Below are 18,601 nucleotides of genomic sequence, written 5' to 3'. Positions count from 1 at the left end.
GGGTGGAATATATTTCAGAAATAACTGTAATATCTACTAAAGAATTCTATTTGAAATAACAATTTTCTATAGCCTAGTAATGACTTTACTAGAGTCAGTATTATTAGTTCTAGGAATGACTTTACTAAAGTAAAATATATATATATATATTGTAAGTCTTTTTAAAAGCAGGGATTCATATCGCATTCACAGAGATAGCTACTGGAGAACTAATTCGACCTAGATTACAAATCCCGATAAACGGGCTGACTGCATAAAAATTATGTGATTTTTCTCCATGTGTAACGTAACTACGAGCCAGTTTTCCGCGGAAAATTCTCCGCAAAGCCACTCTTTCTCATAGGCAGGTGGCCTCCAAGTTGCTTTGTATTAATCAATTAACCTAATCTAACTTAGCCGTACAGACAGCTCATTTGCTCATATGAATATAAATTCAGTGCATTAACAAGGAATCACTGTATATTTATAGCAAGTCAAATTACGAATGCGGGCCGTCTACATAAAGATACAATATTAATATAATAAAGTGAGATCCAACTTAATAAACTTCGTTTATCTGAAAGCTACCCGTGAATGAAAAGGCAAATTAAAATAGAACTGAATCAGCGAATTCATTCATTTCCACCTTTTTAACTAACTCTCATAACATGTTTTAACTTCTGACGGTAAAAATGACATATTTTTAAATGAAAATAAATAATTAGAAAATTGCGTGCAAAAATAACAAACGAGGAAATCCTTGTCTAAGACATGACTTTCGTGTATGCTTATCATCAAATTGCGTTACGATGCTATCCCCTCCCCCCCAAGAAAAAATTAATAACATTTGTTCTGTATTATGCAATATTTGTCGGACAAACGGCATTTTATTGTAACATATTAATAATTTCATACAGCACTATAATGGTGATGTCCATTAATAGAGTTGTTCTCAAATTCCAAATACATATATAGTTCAATTCATTGTACACATATCACACACTAATGCACTTAAGTTTAATTCCAGAGTATTCCATTCCAAAAATATTTTCTCCAAATAATGACTTATTTACAAAATATTATCATTCAGCGACGATTTATTTGCAATAACGGCTTTGACAAACAAGGAAAACGCAACGTCTTCATTGCATCTCATTACAGACTTTTATAATGTATATATATGTAAGATAAAAAAATATAAAAGCAAACTTCTAATTTTAAATGGCTATAACCTCTTTTAGTTTTGTTTAATTTAGGAATTTTATCTCTCTGTCTTAGAAATAGCGCTATAGCATTCAAATTATTCACGCAATCTTACGTAACCCTTCAGATATCTCTTGCCCAATCAAAATAATTCTAAACCAAAACTAACTCGAAGTGAAACGTTTCGACTCCCTCCATTCGTCTTCTGCATTACTACTGCGACACGACACACTCTCTCTTCTCGCTTATGCTTTCATCCTCTTAAGACGCTGCAGCAATCTTCTATGTTCGCTTCTATGGCAATAGTATCAAAAATTGTTCTGGAAATAGGCACGATTCGAGTGCCAAGTGAATTGTGGCCACAAAATGTTAATTTAAATAAATATGAAATTTCATCCGGCTCGACTGCTTATTCTTCAAAATGGATGGACGCTCTAGGCATCACGAATCTACGCCATCAGTATTTCTACGCATCCACACCTCAGTGTTCTTGTATCAGTGCTTCCAACTTTGTGCTATCATTACACATAGATATAATCACAACATAAAACATATTTAAAGGTTTCATCTGTACACAACATTCCTCTCATGTACCTTGCTAAAAACCACCTTGCTAAAAGAATCACTTTAATATCTCCAGTTGGATCAATTCATTATACTAGTATTGCACAGTAATTCGTTTAAACTTCAGCAATAATAGGTTTCACTTTCAAATTATAGTTCGCTACATAGCAATTTATTTACAAACCACTATCATTCTACAACTATTTACTTCTAACAATGGTTCTCTTCAGACATAATGATTTACCGAACAAGTTTGATCACTCACGATAATGACTCAACTGGGCATCACACCAGGATTGACTTAACATGAAGAATAATTACAACACAACCGGAAAGTTAGTGACAGCATTAAGTGGCGACAAAAACAAACGAGAGTTCCAGAATTAGCGAATTTAGATCCATTCGCAACTTTGCTTGGAATCTCGATCTTGGGAATAAATTGCACCGATTCGTTTCGAATCGCATCCGAATCGCCGGCCCGTCACCAGTTCTACCTTAGATAAGACCCGGATTAATTCCTAAAGAGGGGAAGATGTGTCGCCACCAATGCCTCAACCTGCCTGTCTCCCCCTTATCTGGGTCTCCACCATTTGAATACAGTAATGACAAAACTCAATCACGCCTGACAGTAACTTAATTTCGGCGACTATAATTCCTCATGGAAAGGAACGAAGACCTTAATCGAATTTTTAGATCTTGCCGATTTCTGCAGCAGATCCGTCTTCGTGTAACAACAAGGTACTGTTTTCGTTAAACGAAGCATTTCTTTAGAGATTACCAGGATTGAAAAGTCTAATGATGGTGAGAAGACATTAAAATTTAATTTCCTTGTTGGCATTTAATGTCCATTGAGTAGAACAATTCTCTCCCCCTTTATTATCAACCTTGCATCCTTCTAGCTGCCAAAATTCAAAATTTTCCCTTCTGTAGCTTTCTATCTTATTAATTATTCCGTAACATACAGCAAATGATGCTTAAGTTACTAAGGTTTTAAAGTGTAGTAGATAACATTAGATTTTATACTCAATTCTTCAGTGGAGCTGTGTAACATATGCTGCCAGACACATTTTTATTAACAGAAGTAACAATATAATTTTTTAGAATCCATATTCATATATACTTATAGTGCAAGGACGCTAGTTATTTGCATGTAATATGTACTAGTTGAAATAAAGTCACATGGATTTCATGAATAGAAGAAATGAGAAGACAATGGAATGAAGAAGTCGGCAAGGTAAGATATACTTTTTTTGCTGTCACTGGTATAATGCAAAAATAAAAATTTTTGCTCTAAAGTTTAAACAAACAAACAAAAACCATACATTCAGGCACTGTTTCAAGCACTGAAGTCACGTATACTTCACAGCAAACACAGAATAGCTTTTAAAAGTCTCGTATATTTGCAGTAAAAAAAAAATAGTATTGATTACAGAAGAGGAATTTAAGAACTAATATTCACGAAATTTCAATGTTTCTTTAACAGTTCTAAAGCAAAAGTACACGTGACAAATTACAGAAACTCAAATAGCCAATAGGAAATTACAAAATAACAGCAAAATGTTATTCATTCAAAATCTCATAGAGATTTTGCAATATTCCAAATTTAGTTTGAAGAGTGGCCGTATCAACAAAAGCTCAGCATTGCCAGTTTAAACTCAATCTGATTTGTGGAGACAAATAAGCTACACCCGAGGATTTTCAATAGTATGTTCTTTTTGCTCTCCCTTCTCTTTGGAAAAAAGTGAGAGGAAATACGGACATGACAAAATTGTACATCATTCAACCAACAGGTCGTAGTTGAAAAGTATATCAGTTTGTTGAAAATACGATTAGGAATACTTATTTTTTCTTGGAAAAAAGAAAGATATCCACCAAAAGCTAATCACTTTAAATGTGTTTAAATTTATCCCAAAATTTATTCATGAAATATCCTGTCATGTTAATTTTCAAACATTAAAAAAAATCAGCGTTTCGGTTTTAATTTACAATTAGAAAACGACCACTCCTGCTATTTAAGTCATAGATTCAATTTATCAAAACATCAGTTAATTTGAACCGTTCTAATCCATTATCTCAGAACAATTCTAATCTATTATTTCAATGTATTTCGAAACGGATGGACATTTATATAAAATGTCAAATCATATGAAGTCAGTAATTTTAGGAATTAATAATTAATTATCAGTCTCAAATTAATAACTAACTATCAGTCAATAAACATATCACTTTGCATTAAATATACACTCACGTTTGTGAAAATTGCAACACCAAGAAGGAATCGTCATAATTGAATGCAATTTAATACACAGTTGAGTGGTAGTGGTACAAATAAATGATTAAATGTTCAAAGCAAACAAACAAGAACAAGAGATCAGAATCAGTATTTTGTGTGGCCACCACGCGCCGCAATAAGTGCTGCTACACGACGTGGCATGGAGTCAAACAAAGTTTGAATGTCTGACTGAGGAAGAGCATTCCATATCGTTTGTACGCGTACCCAAAGTTCGTCTGCAGACGCAACAGGACGAGGATCACGAGCAAGACGCCGACCAATGACATCCCACACATGTTCAATTGGCGACATATCCGGGGAACACGCAGGCCAAGGAAGAAGCTGTACCTGCTGCGCTGCAAAGAAGGATTTAACAATCCGAGCAGTATGAGGGCGGGCATTGTCCTGTTGAAATACAGCGCCTGGCAAGCTTTGAAGGAAGGGAACAGCTTCGGGCTGTAGAACTTCACGGATATACCGGTTGCTGTTCAGATTGCCCACAATTCGTAGCAATTGAGATCGTCTATGATATGCTATGGCGCCCTAGACCATAACTCCGGGTGTTCGTCCACTGTGGCGTTCGATAATGCACTCCGGAAGGTGGCGTTCACCGGCATAGCGTCTGACACGAATGCGGCCATCATGGTACCACAAATTAAAGCGGGATTCGTCAGAAAACACGACATGCTGCCAATCAGCACGCCAGTCTCTATGCTGATTGGCCCATTGTAGCCGCAGGCGGCGATGGTCGTGCGTTAGGGGGATCCTGTATAAAGGAGTCCGTGCGCGCAGTCCACACTGCAGCAGACGTCTACGAATTGATGAAGCACACAATGAAACACCTGTAGCTATTGACCACAGTGCTGCCAATTGTCTAGAGGAAGCTGTACGGTCCGTCCGCGCCATGCGGACCAGGTGTCTATCATCGCGAGCTGACGTCACATTTCGGGGTCCACTCCCGGATTTCCGAGTTGTCCGACACTCGTCCGTCCACTGCTTCCAAACGCGCATCACTGTGCTGCTGTTACGCTGCACACGAGAGGCTACTGCACGATACGACAATCCAGCTTCACGAAGGCCGATGATTCTCCCTCGTTCAAACTCTGTAAGTTGTTCAAATCTCGCTCTCTTTCGTCGACGAGGCATAAGTACAGATTGAGTTAACGTTTACCACTAGCAGATAACCACCGATAACCATACACGCCTCGATACAGCCGTCTATTTATTCGGATCCATCAGCCGTTCAGAGGGCGCTGCTCAGCATACGCATGCGCTACGGATTTGCAATTCTAATCATTTGCATATCATGCGCTACTTTGCATTTCCTGAAAATTTCAGCTCACTCGCGTAAGTCCTTCATGGTGTTGCAATTTTCACAAACGTGAGTGTATAACAAGTTAATAATTTTCAAAGTAATAATATGGAAAACTTCTAATCTCAAAATTTCAAAATTCTCCTATGTAACAAACTAAGGAATAAAGATAGAAAAGGTTTTAGATTTTAAATTACGTTTAAAGGGACTTTTTTTTTTTTTTTTTTAACGTTTTGTGTGTTACCTTTATTTATTAAATATCATGTTCTTCGCGCTTAAACCATAAGATTCAGTTCAAGAACAATATGGCAAAATAACATTAAATTGAGCATATCTTCAGAATTTCCGGTATACAGGCTCACGCGGTGGAGATAAAATGTTTTTTCTGTACAACGTTGCCATTGCTCGCTTTGAAATCCTTGAGCTTGTTAATAAAAAATTCGTTAAAGTTTTACAAATTTTGAAATCGATAATGAAACAAACTGCAAATTTCAAATTTGGGCTTCCGCATGCCCATATTCGTAGGAGGATGACGTCATTGAAAATTCGATGGCTCTATGTACCGTTGTTTTATCACAATACGAGAAATATACATACATTTATGCAGATTTTTCATTATTTAATTTCTTCAAATATAATGCAGGACTCTAACATTTGGTGACAACAGTTTGAAAAGTGATTCGCCGTTTATAGTGATTCAACGCAAAATTGCAAAATGAAAATAATAGTCCTTTAGAGACAAAGCCCCTTTGGATTAAAAAATTTTAAATCATTTTTCCTTCTTCATAACTTTTATCTCATTATACAAAAACACACTTAGGTGAACATCCTATTTTTTCTCCAATCTGTTTACTTCAAAGGAAGGTTTGATGTCAGTTTATGCCTAAAACCTACACTACTTCAACAATGAATAAATTCATCAACACGAAAAGTGTGCGAAAATACTTTTCCAAGCCACCTATTATCTCTTCAATTATAAGACTTTCAGTTTTAGAATATCACGCTAGAAAAGTTGCAGCAACCTACGAATTTTCCTTTCATAACGTCTCATTCTTCAACCACAACCTCCGCAAAAGTGATTCTGTCGCAATTCATCTTTATAAATCACAATTTTAAAGAGCAAATATCAACAATCAGTGTTTTCCATCTGCACATCCGGGATCATCTGCAATTATAACAACCACCTACAATTTTTAATCCTGACAAAATTCTTAGCACAAGAAACTGCTAAATAACTCAAATATCACTATTAATAACGCATTATCATTTATGAATTCTATAAACTAAAAAAATTCGCCAAAAGAATCATCTGGAGCAGCTGTTTTTTTCCAAATAATATGTCACATTTATTTAAACTCTTAAGTACTTTTAAACCAATAGCGTTTTCAAGTAAAATTAAGAATAGACATTAGATTACAGGTAATATTTGTACATTTTCACGAATCCCTTTCTAAAAAATGATATTGATTGATATATTGCCACACAAGTTTTAACCTGTAGAAGATTGCATAGCAACGTTTGTACAGGTTTCGATATCTTTGCATATATCATCTTTAAAACAGTTTTTTGTATTACATTTTTAGGTAGTATCTCTATAATATACTGCATAATAATCGCTTGAACATGTATATATTCTATTTATTTATAAGCCAACTGGCGAAATCGAAGAATGCAGTATTTTCCCGGTCACAAAACTGGCCCGGTATTAACAAACAATACATTTACAACTACACTCATGTCCATAAATTAAGGATAATTCGGAGTCACGCGGAAATCGAACTCTAAAATAAATATATCACCTGTAAAATCACTACACACATCTTCAAGAATCATATGCAAATTTCAGGAAGTAACCAGATGACACCGATGGTATGTCACAATGACGAGAGTGTAAGAGAGTGATATATAAGGAATACAGGCAAAGAAGTAAAATTGTTCGCAGGCGCTTTATAAGCATTTCAGTGCAATAACCGAATAGTCATGACACAAAGAACGCATTTAGATGATTTTTTACGTGGTAGAATTATCGGCCGTCTGGAATGTGGGCGTACCCAACTGGAAGTATCAGCCGAACTTGGAATTGAGCAGAGTGTCATCTCCAGGCTTTGGCAACGATTCCAAGATGATGGTAATGTGAGTAGACGTTACAGCACAGGTCGCCCCAAAGTTACAACGCTGAATGAGGACCGGTATTTGGCAGTTACTGCCAAAAGAAACAGGCAGAGCACAAACTCAGACCTGTCTCGTCAGCTCTCTTCAGCCACTGGTACGACAATTTCAAGTCAGATCGTGTACAGACGCTTAGGGCAGATTGGTCTATATGCACGTAGACCTGTCAGATGCGTTCCACTTACTGCAACTCACTGTCGCCTGCGGTTAGCCTGGAGTAGAGAGCATGCATTGTGGACACCTCAACAGTGGGCTTGTGTGATGTTTTCCGACGAGTCCAGGTATAGCTTGCATTCTGATTCTCGCCGGACTTTCATATGGAGAGCTCCAGGTACCCGTTACCACCAAGAAAGCATCATTGAACGACACCGTTACGGTGGTGAAGGAGTGCTCGTTTGGGGTGGAATTATTCTGGGTTCCAGAACTGACCTGCATGTTCAAATTGGAACCATGACAAGCCAAATCCATTCTGGAACAACATGTACGTTTGTTTCGGAGCGCCATGGGCGCACAATTTGTGTTTATGGATGACAACGCCCGTCCTCACCGTGCAAACATCGTAAGCGAATGCCTTCAGTCGGAGGATATCACCGGTATGGACTGGCCAGCATTCTCACCGGACTTAAATTAAGTAGAGCACGTGTGGAACATGCTTGGCCGACGAGTTGCAGCCCGTCAACCTCCTCCTACATATCTAACAGAGCTTCGGAGAGCATTGCTTTTTGAGTGGTGTAATATCCCCCAAGATCAGATCGATAATTTGATACTCAGCATGCCTAGGCGTTGTACGGACTATATTGCATCGTCTGGGAGACATACAATGTATTAACAATCATACTAACCATGTAATATTGGTTTTTTGTAAATAGGTTTTTGTTGTAATTTGCTCCAGGGAGAAAAAATCGATAATTTTTTAATAATATCAAACATATAGCATCTTTTTTTTTGCTCTTTACCTTTTTTTAATAAATAAGCTTTACAAATAAGTCAAATTTGTTTTGCTTCTAACTCTTCCTTTGCCTAATTTTGCATTATCCTTAATTTATGGACACGAGTGTAATTAACATTGACAAAACTATATTTACTACAACATTTACAACTAGTTAACAAACAAAACATTCACAACAAGTTTACTGACCTGGTATTAACATTTACAAAAGTCTAACATTTAACAAAGCTTATCTTCTACTTCAATTAATTTCTGATGATGAAATAACAGCATATGTCAGTCACAATCCTTCACCCAAGATTCTACTATGTAGGTTTCAATGTACTCGTGACGCTTCAATCATCTCCTAATAACGGCTTTCACTATAGCCTCTAAGTGATGGTCGCCTGAGTCAAGCATCTTCTTACATATAGAAATGCGCAAACTTTGTGGTATTTAAATGAAAAATTCAATCGCCACTACCTCTTGTTGATAATTATTGGTATAACTTATAGGTTCCATCTACATGTCAAAAGAACGGCCAATGCCATAATGTCATCTAAAGAATAACATTAAGTTTCATCTAATGAAGAGAACACATCTGTCAATATTAAGGTTACAAAAGTAATATAATTTTAAGGGAAATATATATGCGAATGTTAGGTGAAAATTAAGAAATTCAGTAAAAGAGAAAAACTGAAACCTACTAGAAGATTAATACATATAAAGCTGCAAGGAGTTCATGATGTAGATACTGTGAATAAAGAAACGTGAGTGACATAGAAAGGTTTCATACATTTCTCTAAAGAAAGAGATCGCAGCCAGTACTATTAATGGGCTAAATCTTTCATAAAACTCAAAGCGGGCAACATATAAATGAAGGCAGCATCATTTTTGAAGAATGCAAAACTTACTGAATTGCAAACAAACAAACAAACAAACAAACAAACAAACAAACAAACAAAAAAAAAAGATTAAAATAAAATATTTAAGAAAGCGCGAAACAGGGCACGACGATGGTTAATGTGCCTGCTGCTAAAGGAAATGCAACTGAATCATAGCTATATGGATTACACAAAAAAGATCAATTAAGTTGTAGCAATCGAATATTTGCGGAAACAAACGAGGAAATTACATTTGCTTAAAACTTAGGCAAATGTCATCGAATCACATATTTATTTAATATTAAGCTGTCTTGTCATGAACAATTTAAATGCAACGTAAAAAATAAAACATTGCACGTATTGGATAACGTATTATTAGCATTAAGTTTATGTATAGCGAAAGTGGAAATTATTATACAATGTACACCCACGTTAATGAAAGGAAATTTTTTATTGTGTGTTCGTATCGAACTTAAATATAATTTAAACTCAAACAACTCATACGTAAGGTTAGGTTCAATACAATTTTCCTGCACCTGTACCTATGTAGTCACTTAGTGTAGTGGCTCAAAATGTCAGAGTGGTGGCCATTAGCGAACAGACACATAGCACAACGGCGAGCGGTTGCCTGAATAACGTTGATCAGTGTGTCCGCAGGGATTATTACAAATGCCACTGTAATTTCTTGACGAAGGATCTCGATAATAACCGATTTCCTGCGTTTAATGTTCTCCAAGGCCATTTTGATTTACTATCATATGCCATCAGTAATTAAGACTACCAATATGTGCTATGCAAACACTGTACTGCATATTGTAAAGATAACTCAATGCAGTTTCGAAACAATTACGCAGATACCATAAGTTAAAGTGTATATATACATTTTTTTTTTCTAATGTAGCCTGTATTAAATACAGCTAGATCACATCCAAATAAATTTCTTTATTGTATCTTACAGATGAGCGGTGTCGCTTCAGTAAATTATACTATTTCATTCCATAAAAAACGGGCCACCAACGGCTGAGCGGTAAAGTCGCTGAACACTGGTAGTTCGGTCCGAGGTTCGAATCCCGCGAACGGGCTGGTTGCATGGGCGTTTTCGTGGTTTTCCCCATGTGTAACGTGTATACGAGCCAGTTTCCCTTAGAAAGTCCTCCACGAAGGCATCCCTCCCCTTAGGCAGATAGCCCTAGTGTGCTTTGCCATAATTAAATACACCAAATAAACACCAGTCCATAAAAGCACCTATTAAATACCAAGTAGAAAATCAAAAATATTTTACCATCTATACATCAGTTGTCCTAGGATAGAGCGCCAAGCTTTGATGATAATCTGAAAAAATAATTCTGCTAAGAAATACCGAGCTCGGTCGAAAAAATAAGCATGACAGCTGGGGTAGAATAATCCGAAAAGTCAAGGTCCATCCGCCTTTCAGATTTTGAGCCAAAACTGAAGGATTACGCGAAATATGACCGGATCGAGTATTCACCCACTATCTTCCCTTCCTCTCAGTTATTATTATTATGTACACTTCTTCACGAGCAGGGAATAAAGAAAACCCGTCTTCCCAATATATCTCCCAACATTACCACACCGCGGCTGTAGCGCACAAAGAGAAACGGCCCTATTCCGAAAAACCCATATCCCGGAGAATAGCCGTTGCAGAAAGCGGGGAAGTTTTCACAACTTCCAACAGCGAAAAACTACCATATCCATCCTTCTCACGTCTTTCCAGGACGGTGCCTTTAAGCCGTCTAAAGGCGCCCTTGACAGCGGGCCGCCATCGGGTCTTGTTTATGGCCCACACTTTCGCCGCTTACCCAACTGCCCGGCTCTAATCCTTCGCCCAAAAGCGAAAATATGAAAATTCGGTAGTTAGCGCCGCCCCTCGGCGGCCAACGGCATCAGTGATGGTAGATTTCGGCGAAAGCTTTGTGTGAAGCATTTATATCGTTTATTAATTAGCTGTAACGTCAGAAATTGGCGGGTTTTTATTATGACGCGAGCTGCCATATTGTGGTTGCTATGGCCTTCGATATGGTTATGTTGGTTACGCGAAAGGTAGTGATGGGAAGTTGAAAAGGATTAAGTGGGAGAAAATGCGCAAAAATCGAGAATAAAGAGGATCAGCTTGCGTTAGTCAAATCAGTATACTCAGATCTATTTTTCTCGTAAGCATGCATCTTTTTTTAGATGATTGCTCAGTCAGTTCCGTTTAAAAAATATCTGACACCATAAACTGTCGCAAAAATGTAATAGTGGGTGATGTTTACAAAAAAAATTATTAATGCTCTTCAAAGTGCTGTTTTGCTAGATATGTGCAGTTTCTGTAAATTTGCGTTAGAATTCCAAAATCATGTAAAAGAATAATCCATAAATTGCATTCATTAATGTACTGCATTTAAATTAAAAAACCCGAATACATGATTCTTAAAAAATACTATGATAAATATTATTACCGTTAATTTGATTTCTAATTCTTTTTAAGCTTTATTTAGTATAGATCATATATGATGAACGTTACGATGTTGTCGTTAAAAAAATTTACGTCATCAAAAATTTTTAACATTCGAATCTGAGATTTGATTTTAAATTTATTACGAGTTAAAATTAAGCTAATGTTTCGCACGCCGTATTTTTGTTTGTGGTTTAATCGTAGTTAATTCCATTACCAAATATAGTTATTAGATTGAAAACAGCAATATCTCGAAGACCTCCAAATCTTGTTTGCTCCCCGTTTCAGAATAACAGTACTTATTTTTCCTCTTTCCAATAAATTCATTTGAACTGCACTTTCATAAATTTTATCTCTTGTTCGTTTGTTGTCGTGTCCATGAAGTCAGTTAGATGGTACCATGGGAGATGCAGACCGCCTTAACTATCTCGAGACAATTTTCTTCATTGATGTCTTCCTGGGGGCAATCACTAATTTGTTGCATTGCATCTAAGATGTCGGGCAGAAGAAGATGTGGTCTGGTCTAACTTCCATTCCAGGGCAGTTTCTGCAGACAGTGTAGGTTCTTGTTTTGTCTGGTAAGATTTTCATCCCTCTGAAATGGCCAGGTTGTCTTGGCAAGGTTTTGGCAGTAATTCTGTAGGCGCTGAGTTCGCATAGCTGAAATTTCTGCCTGATGGTCGGATTTCTTAATTTTGACTTAGAATTCATGATATTAAGTGAGGTGGGATGATGAGATTCTTCATTTAGTTGTCTCGCTCGTTTGGCCTGGGCATCCGGAGCCTTACTGCCATCTATGCCGACGTGGGCTTGAATCCATTTGCATTATACAGTGTTGATTTAGTTCATCGATGTGGGCCAGGGCATTATGTATTTTATGGCTCTGTCTTGTGACATCCTGCTGAATTGCCTGAAGAGCAGCCTTGGAGTCACTGATGATCATTTTTCCTCAGGCCTTCTCAGAATTTTCGAGTTTGGTATCGATGTGTAGAGTCTCTTGTATGGCAAAGAGATCGCAGATATAATTTGAAGCAAATTTTCTGCTCCAATTTTAGGTTGCTTGTTATTATCTCTGGTGTGTAATTATTAAGTAATTACTATTAAGAAGCAAGTAAGCAATTAAAGTATTTAATATGAATCCTAAAGAAAGAAACTTTATGCGCTTCAAATTTCAGAAATAATCCTTGCATTTCAAACGTTATATCATCAAATGTGGAAATCAAGGCAATAATGAATGCATACCAAGTACAAATCAATGAGGCAAAAGAATAATTCAGAAGCTTTCTCAAAGGTTTCAGCGCCAAAACTTAACAAAATTGGGTGAGAAAATTTTACTTATTCTGCAAAGGAAAGGAAAACAAATGAATATTTTATTTATTGTAAACTGTAATTGTAGAAAATTTATACAAGAAAAGGCATAAGAAATTGGGATAATGAATGTAGGAACAGTGATGAAAGCGAATACAGCCAAACAAATGTAATTTATGAATTTTTAAAATTATGAAGACCAAATAATATCGAGTTTTTTAATTCTTCTATTATATATAAATCTTCCTAGCCGCTGACGCTAGAGAATGGTTCTAAAGGCTCTGAGCATCTGAATCAATAAAAATGATGCATTCCTTTACGAACAGAATAAAATTAATATATGTATTAAAGAAGAAAAAACTGAAAAACTTTGTTAACTTCAAATCATTTTTACGTAATTAACAATTGTGTTATCAAGATGCGGGATCGAATAACTTACTGTAAAAGCCTTAAAATAAAGTTTATGTATAAATCTGTAACTCGTTTGAAATCTCATTTGGTAATTTAATATAAAACTTTAGAAGATTTATAAATAAAATAAAAGATAAAATGATACACAAAACACTTTTGCAGCCATCTTACTAAGAAAATTGTACATTAATATGATAAACTAAGAAAACACTGAAGAAAATAGAAAAATGTATGCCAACACTTAACACTTCATTGGGGAATTCCAAACACATGCTGCTTTTAAAATTTTTGTAATTGTCCTGTTGAACTCAATACAACGTAAATAAGAAGAAAATTGTCCTTAATTATGTATTTACTTAATAATAAAGCTAAAAAGACAGAAACGGGTTAGCAGGAGTGAATGCAACAGCAGATTGGTAGACTGCGAACTCAGCGACAGCGTAGAAAAACGTTAACAAACCCTTTTGGGCGACCGTTAAAATCTGATTCATACTCCAGTATTAACAACGAATTCGGGTAACCATCAATGAAAAATAAAATTAATTCTTGTATTATGAGCAATCTCTTTATCTGTATTCATGATTTCTATGTAACGCAAGGCAAATTAATGTACACGTCTGTTAAGGATTCTGAAAAATATCTGCAACTGTAAAACATTGTAATATCGTCGACGTGCGTTTTCTCGAACGCATATAAAGCAGCTCATAAAACTCTCTATTTGAAAAATGCATTCTGTCCGTAAATCATGCAAACAATAATTCCCGAAGCATGGGTCGAAAGACAGTTTCTGGGGATCATGAAATATTTTGTAAGGTTGTTTTTGCTTGTTTTTCCCCTTCCTCCTTTTTTTTTTCTGATACGATTACGCATATTTATTTACAGTTATTAAATATCTTATAATTATTGATTAATTATACTGACTAAGTATCAAAGGTTCTTTAACAAGGTTCTCAAAGAAATTGTTCCCGGTGAATTTTGCTGTCTTTCTTTCGTATGCAAGAAAGTCATTGTTCCCTTAGTCGCAAGGAATACGAGTAAATGGAACACATACCTTGAGCAAGCATAACCAACTACTTTTAAACTACTTAAATGTAAATGAATACTTCTATTCATTTATTTCAAAATACAGTACAAGGTTCTCAATGAAATTCAATTTTTAATACCTCTGACTTTCTTTGGTTTTCCTTGACCAAACATAACGAACTAATTAAGATACATACATAGCCAACTAGTTTGCAAGCTAAGTAAGAGTAACTGAATATTTTTATGTATTTACTTCAAATTACTATGAAATAACTAAGAATATTTAAAAACTTTATATTATTCATTAATTGTGAAGCACATGAAATATAGAAAATAGGCATCTAATCCATCCAATAAAGCAGGCACGGTTTTTAAAAGCAAGTAATAAATTGCGAGAGATATGCTTTATTTGCAAGAGAAATTTATTACAACAGTATGTCATTCAACGAGGATAGAACAGTAAGTAACATGTCTAAAGAAAGAACGATCAAAAGCTATCTAGCATCTGAGAGAAGAGCTAGAGTTGAAAAAAATTGTTTCGTAGTTCAGCCGAGTAAAGTACTCCGAGCAAGAAAAATAAAGATACTTTACAAAATAAAGATACAAGAAAATAAGATACCCCCCCTTTTTTTTTAGTCCAAAGGGGCTTTGTCCCTGAAGGACTAAAGGTGATGATGTTTTCGTTTTGCGATTTTGCGTTGAAAACTTTAAAAGGCTGTATTACTTTTCAAATCATTGCCACCAAATACTATTGCCCTCTATTATATTTGAAGAAATTAAATAATGAAGAATCTGCATAAATGCATATATGTTTCTCGCATTGTGATAAAACAACGGTACCTAGAGCCATCCAATTTTGAATGACGTAATCCTACTGCGAATATGGGCATTTGAAAGCCCAAATTTGAAATTTGTTTTATTATCGATTTCATATTTTATAAAACTTTAACAAATTTTTGATTAACAAACTCAACGATTTAAAAGCGAGCAATGGCAACACTCTAGGGGGAGGGAACCTGTTTATCTCCAGCGCGCGGAACTGTGTATCGGAAATTCTAAAGATAGGCTTATTTTAAAATTATTTTGCGACATTGCTGTTGAACTGAATTTTATGGTTTAAATGCAAAGAACATGATAGTTAATAAATAAAGGTAACACACAAAACGTTTAAAAAAAAGGCTCCTTTAGAGGTAACTTAAAATCTCAAAACTTTCAGTTTTTTTTTTTTTTTTTTTTTTTTTTTTTTTTTTTTTTTTTAAGGGAAGCAATTTTTATTTAGAGTTTACTGTATAAAACATGAAAATGTTATTAATCGCGGAAACTGATCAGTTCCACATTTTTTTTAACCTCCTTGATTTTTTCATAAAAGCGGACATTTATTCTGACTTAACTGTTTTTCATTTTTCTGACTTTCAAAGATTTTCCACACAAGTGGGAGATCTGTTTTAGAATACTGGAGATTAGATAAAAATTTACGTATTCCTATTTTTTAACTACTATAACGGGTGTTCGAGTAGAATAGAATACTAAACGTCAAAGTAATAAATGTATTCAATTGCACACAAAAGGGAAACGCGTTCTCTTTGGTGAATAAAAACGAAATGTAAAAGACTGGTTTTTGAGACACCTTTAATCCGTGGGAATTAGTCCAGCCATTGTCTTCACTCATCGTCCAGCATAACAACTCACTCCGAAAAAAGAAATCGCAATTTTCTGGTGCCCACTGCTGTCACTCTGGAATTCTCGGGAAGATCTATCACCATGCCGACTTTTCTTCAACGCTAGTTTGAAGTGGTCAGGTCACAATATTAAAACAAATTCAGCGAGATCACGTATGATTGCTTTCTCTGGCTATTACCGGAAAGATCAACAGCAACCAAATATTTTTTTTTATTCAAGATTGTGAAAGACGTGCACGTTTTAGACTGCCACTGTATACCTGAAAATTGGTTATTTTAAGGTACAACTGGTTAGAGACGTGCGTTTTCTCGAACGCATATAAAGCAGCTCATAAAACTCTCTATTTGAAAAATGCATTCTGTCCGTAAATCATGCAAACAATAATTCCCGAAGCATGGGTCGAAAGACAGTTTCTGGGGATCATGAAATATTTTGTAAGGTTGTTTTTGCTTGTTTTTCCCCTTCCTCCTTTTTTTTTTCTGATATGATTACGCATATTTATTTACAGTTATTAAATATCTTATAATTATTGATTAATAGCGAACAGTAATTAAATACATTTTCTAATTATTCTCTGATTTATTGCAGAAACACTCTTTAAAAATGTTTAGTCTCCTTCCTTTTTCTCCGCAAAGCAACCATATATAGGATGATTATAAAATAACTTTGCCTGTTTGAAAGCATATGCATCTAAAGCTAATGAATGGAATGAAACCAAATTTCATAAGCAATCTGTGGAAGGTATGAGAAAATAAATTCCAAAAACAAAACAAAATTTCTTTTTTTTTTTTTTTTTTTTTTTAAGAAGGCTTACAGATTTTAAAGGGGCATACCTGCTTACATATCAAAGGGGCATTTTTGTATGTTTACCATGACCGAGAGTCTCCCGAAATGCAGATAAAAAAAAAATTCTGTATAGTGTTGACATTGCTCGCTTTGAAATTGTTGAGTTTGCTAATTGAAAATTCATTAAAATTTTACAAAATATGCAATAGATAATAAAACAAATTCCAAATTCGGGCTTCCAGGAGGCCCTGTTCGGGTGGAGGATTACGTTATTGAAAATGCGATGGCTCTAGGTACCGTCGTTTTTTCACAATGTGAGAAACATACATATATTCATGCAGATTCTTCATTATTTAATTTCTTTAACTACAATACTAGGCGATAATATTTGTGTCAAGAATTTAAGGAAATCATATCCTTTCACATCAATGTTTCTTAACTTTGGCACCTATAATTCGACATCCAGAACTGGTAAACAACGAGACTATCCTTTAGGCTGTATTATTTAGTGAGTTAGAAGAAAAATGAGAATACGTTTCCTGTTTCTCTCCTTTTTTTTTTTTTTTTTTTTTTTTTTTTATCTAGCAACAGGGAACAGCTATTTTTTTACTTATTTATTTATTTACTTATTTTGTATTTTAAAAGTGATGACTGCTACTTAAGATACTAATTTTTTTTAAAAAAACATACAAAAATCTGTTACCAAAATAAACATCAATATAAATTACACATCAGAAAAATAATGTATTTTATTTGCATTACAAAAGAGTTGACTACAATAAAACCTGTTTCTTTTTTAAATGAAATAGGTTAATAACATCAGTTTGTTTATTCACAGTTAGATAATCACCTAACCAATCGGAATAATTCTTCATTCAGTTTTGTTTTGTTTAAATCGAAATTTTGTTGTTTTCTAAGCCTTTATTTATTCGGCAAGGCATTAATAATTTTTTTCACTAAATGAGAAAACATATTCTTGTTAAGCTTCTGGGCAAAATACATAATAGTTATAAAATTTCATGGAAGAAATAACACGTAAAGGTGGCTTTTGAAACTAGAAATAAAAGGAAATTTTCAGTTTTATGTTGACTTTTATATTAAACTTCTTATTATTATACGACGTATATCAAGTGTTAAAGTAATTCTTTATTGTTTGGTCCTCTTCCTCAGTTATACTACAATTTCTTGGAGGAGGGGTTATAATACTATCTTTTATCATTATTACAGTTTTTGTTATGACAGAATTGTTTTTTATTTCATTTCTTACTAAATTATCTGTTTATATATCATTTATTCTAAAAGTCTTTAAGTTTCGTATGAACCAAAATAGAGTTATTTTTAACAATGTTTTAACATTAGAAATGGAAGAAATACCAGATTTTGTAATATCAATGGCCCTTTTCAGTTATCACGACCGGATTCAGAAATGCATGTAGCGTATATATGTATGTACACGTATGTGTATGACACACATACATACATATATTTCTGAATCCATATACATCCATAATTATGTACATACATGAATGCATACGTGTACTCATTCATTCGTACATACATTCGTACGTAAACACATATGTACGTACGTCATAACGCAGAACCCATAAAATCGCACAAGTGATCAAAA

This window comes from Stegodyphus dumicola, chromosome 1 (assembly GCF_044657685.1).
Source record: "Stegodyphus dumicola isolate Sdum_Otavi_A_Nest chromosome 1, ASM4465768v1".
In the NCBI taxonomy this organism is placed as follows: domain Eukaryota; kingdom Metazoa; phylum Arthropoda; class Arachnida; order Araneae; family Eresidae; genus Stegodyphus; species Stegodyphus dumicola.
Note: the sequence above shows the minus strand (reverse complement) of the source record.